The sequence below is a fragment of the Elephas maximus genome, chromosome 1 (assembly GCF_024166365.1).
Source record: "Elephas maximus indicus isolate mEleMax1 chromosome 1, mEleMax1 primary haplotype, whole genome shotgun sequence".
Classification (NCBI taxonomy): Eukaryota; Metazoa; Chordata; class Mammalia; order Proboscidea; family Elephantidae; genus Elephas; species Elephas maximus.
Genome location: NC_064819.1, coordinates 82340139 through 82344586, shown reverse-complemented (window position 1 = coordinate 82344586; position 4448 = coordinate 82340139). Strand labels below are relative to the sequence as shown.

General features: G+C 43.3%; 1 non-coding gene across 1 annotated transcript; it reads left to right on the top strand.

The window, feature by feature from the left end:
- The first annotated feature begins 3372 nt into the window (after positions 1-3372).
- TRNAT-UGU (transfer RNA threonine (anticodon UGU)) lies at positions 3373-3446 on the top strand. The gene has a single exon. It is a non-coding gene; the product is annotated as a tRNA-Thr (tRNA).
- Positions 3447-4448: the final 1002 nt, after the last annotated feature.

The window sequence follows — 4448 nt, the reverse complement described above, 5'->3', positions numbered from 1 at the left end:
GAGATGCCTATGGGTGGACTCCAACTTCCAGTTACCAGCCCAGCCAATAAACTGCACCACCCAGGGACAGATAAGCCAATAGAAATCTATTACTTTTTCCCACACTTCATGCTTTTCAAACCTACTCTGTTGCATATTACATGTTAGGAAAATAACAAATATTTTCTGCATAGTTTGTTCTTTTTTTTTTTCCACTTTGCTTATGTATTTTTTTGTTTGTATCTTTGGTTGTTGTTTTGTCTCATCTTTTTTTTTTTTTTTTAAGAGAATGGAAGTGTGTTCAGGTAGAATTTTTTTAATATAGTGAATTATATCAAATTTTCATTGTTTCTAAGTTTTGTGTAAAAAATTGGTTTTCTACCCCCAAAGTTATGTAAACTTTCTGCCTTGGCATTTCCAGTAATTATGTTTGGTTTTATTTTTCATTTTTTTACTTTCAAATTTTATATCTATTTGAATTTGATTAAGTATTACAGGTGATATATTGAAGTAAGCTTTTATTTTCCTAGATGGCCACCCAGATAGCCTAACATCATTTATCAAATAATTCACCCATTTCTACTGACTTGAGTTGCCACCTATCTTAGTTATCTAGTTCTGCTATAGAAGAAATACCACAAGTGGTTGGCTTTAAGAAACAGAAATTTATTCTCTCACATTCTAGGAGGCTAGAAGTCCGAATTCAGGGTGCCAGTTCCCAGGAAGGCCTTCCTTCTCTGCAGGCTCTGGAAGAAGGTCTTTGTTACCAATCTTCCCCCAGTCTAGGAGCTTCTCAACTCAAGCACCTGGGGTCTAAAGGGCGTGCTGTGCTGCTGGGCCTTCTTTCTTGGTGGTTTGGGGTTCCTATCTCTCTGCTTGCTTTTCTCTTCTTTTATCTCTTGTAAGATAAAACATTATGCAGGCCACACTCCAGGGAAACCCCCCTTACATTTGATGAGGGTTGTGACCTCAGTAAGGGTTTTGTATCCCACCCTAATCCTCTTTAACATAATCTAGTCTTGCCTGGTTGATTACTGCCTGAGAGTAGGATTTAAAACATGTGGGAAAAATTACTGTGGAAGAAAGGCCTTGCAATCTGCCTTTGTGAAGATTACAACAAAGAGAATGCTGTGGAGCAGTTCTAGTCTGTGACACATGGACTCACCATGAGTCAGAATCGAGTAGAAGGCAATGGGTTTGTTATTACTTGTATTGTCCTTATTTCATTATAATAAAGAGTGGTTGCAACAGTGTGACAAACCAGACTATTGCAGCATCCTGGTGGGAATGTTGATTAGGTAAGATCAATGAGAATCACCACTGCAGGTCACATACACTGCTTCAGCATTTGCATGTATGCAAAGTACTCACACCATTTGAAACGTCAGATAGGCAGTATTACTTAGTGCAGCATTGTTTGTATGGCCAGTTATATATTATGATATATCCATGCTGTGGAATTCTATGCTGCCAAGCAAAGAAGGGATCCCTGGTGGGACAGTGGTTAAGAGTTTGGCTGCTAACTAAAAATTGTCAGCAGTTGAAATCCACCAGCCAATGCTTGGAAACCCTACAGGGCAGTTCTACTCTGCTCTGTAGGGTCGTAATCAACTCAACACTGGTGAGGGTTTTTTGGTTTTTTTTAGGAAAAGAGCAAGAAGCTCTTTCTGTATTGATTTGGAATTCACTACAACATATATGAAGTGAAAAACTAAGATGCAGTGGAGTGTGTCTGGAATACCCTTATTCGCATAAAAAAAAGTGCAACAGGTATCATCCCACAAGAGGATACCCAAGAAACTGTGTTTGCCTGTGCAAGGAGGAACTGGGGGACTAGGAATGTTGCGGGAAGTCTCAGGGATGAGACTTTTACACTTTTTCGGCGGCAATGAGTTTGGTTTTTGATTCATCAAGTAGGGACACTAGAGACCTAACTTTACCTCCTTTGCTATCTCTTCACGATACCCAAATATCATAAAGTCTAAAGACTGCCAAAGAATAAAATCCATTAAACTCTAGAAGAGAAAAAAAAAATCTTGAGAAAATCATTAAAAACAGACTCAGGCACACGCACACGCAAGGGAGGACGCGGCTCCAGGACAGTGACCAGGCGAAGTCTCTCGTCAGCTGAGTCTGGGGGTCAGGGATGGGCAGCGGGAAGTTATTCTTTATGTCCGCAATCAGCGAACAGAGGAGCCCCCGCCCCACCGACCTGGAAATCGAGTCTGGGTGGTGTGTGAGTGTGTGTTGTGTGCATACGTGTGCGTGCCTGAGAGTTTCCTTGTTGTGCAACAGATCTTCCACTTTCACTGACTGTGCTGATGGTCTTGATTCCTAAACCTCAGAGCAGGGATCCTTTCGCATTTGAATCATGTCTCAGCGTCCTCCCGGTGCCCTGAGATGATGCTTCCTGGCTGCTTTCACCTTACCAACGCGGTCTGAGCGGGGTCCCTGGGTCTCCCCTCCCCTGCCCAGCCTCTCTCTCATCCCATCAGTCATTTCAGTCCCAGCGTGTCATACCTGCTGCCTCATCCCGATTCCCACGGTCCCTCTACAGTCCCACGCGGGACCTTCTCGGCCGGGCAGAGCTGCGTTCAGCTTCACAGCCAGCGCGTCCAGCCCTCTGAGCAACCCCGAGGGCAGGAATGCGACGAGAGGGGGGAAATCTGGGGTGGCCGCAGGGTGCAAGGGCCGGGTTAGAGACGAGAAGAGGTTACTTTCTTTGTGAGTCGATGACCTACCAAGCTAGGAACCAGTCTTGAGTGAATAGGGGGCACAGCGGGATTTCGCTGGAGCCACAAAGCTCTTCACCTTAGGAGGACTCTGCCCGGATTCGGGGACTCCGTGTGGCCAGCCGACCTCACTTCGTCTCCCCTTTCCCCCAAGAGGCTCTACACCTCTAGTGGTATGATTAGAGTCATTACAGTGTTCGACTTGGCATTGTTCTCTCCGGTTCCCTCCCCTCTAAACCACTGCTTGCTTTGAGTCCGAGTAATGTGAAAACAGGTGGTCTGAGTCTCTCAGTGGAGTTCCTTTGTTAGAGATCCTCACTTAAAGGAATTCGAAAGAAGAATCTAAGTTACATAAGATGAGGCGTAGTAACAGCAAAGGTTGTTTTTAGAAAACTTTATCCCATTTAGAACGACTGGCAGCCTCGACTTATTACGGAGTTTTATCCTTGCACTAAATGAAGAATTATTGGACCAGACACTGCAGCTGCCCGAATCTTTTCCTGCTTTATTAGTTCTATAGTACATATGAGTAAGCAAAGCCTCTTCTTGGAGTTTGCCGGTTTTCTCACTGTAAACTGCATTTGATCGTGTGGACTTTGTAGCAAGAATATTTCAACTAATCCGACAGGACAGAACCAGTACTAACCTACACATCTGTATGGGCTCTATGGCTTAGTTGGTTAAAGCGCCTGTCTTGTAAACAGGAGATCCTGGGTTCAAATCCCAGTAGGGCCTTAACTTTTTCCACTGCACTGCAAACCGATCTCCTCTCTAACCCCAAACCAAAAAACCAAACCCGTTGCCATGGAGTCAATTCCGACTCACAACGACCTCATACTACAGAGTAGAACTGCCACATAGGGTTTCCGAGAAGAGCCTGGTGGATTCGAACTGACCACCTTTTGGTTACAGCCGTAGCTCGTAACCCCTACCCACCAGGCTTTCCTCTCTATTTCTCTATACCCAGCTACCCCTAAATTCTCTACCATGCTTCCAAAAAATACCAAATCCACTGCCACAGAGTTGATTCCGACTCATAGCGACCCTATAGGACAGAGTAGAACTGTCCCATGTGGTTTCCAAGTAGCACCTGGTGGGTTCTACCTAAATTTTGGTTAGCAGCTGTGGCTCTTAACCACTACAGCACCAGGGTTTCCCTACTGTGCTTACTGTACTCTAAATTGATTCTATTAATCCCAAGCAGTTGTTGCTGCAGAATTCCCACTTCCAAAGGAAAAGTGAAATGCCCTAAATAACTCTTCATGTAAGTTTTTGCATTAAATTATGCCAGTTCTTTCTCTCCAAAAAATATTTATTGAGCTTCTGGTATGAGATATGCACAGATTCAGAATGTGCACAGCTGTACCTAGCAAAATGTTATTTACATCTATCCTCCCATCCAGCAAACCCCTTGTTAGCAATCAATTCCAAACACTTGGGTAAAAATACAAAATTAAACATTAATGTGGCTCATGTGTTTAAAATTTATAATAGAAAAAGACAAAATAACCCATGTGTCAATTAACTGAGACTGATTGAATAATCTATGGTATATACGTACATCTGTGTTATGGACTCATTTGTGTCCCCCCAAAAGATACATTGAAGTTCAAACCCCCAGTATCTGTGAATGTGATCTTGTTTGGAGATAAGGTGTTTGAAAATGTTACCAGTTTAATTAACACGACCTCATACTTGATTAGGGTGGGCTCTAATCATTTCTGAGTGATGTCCTTA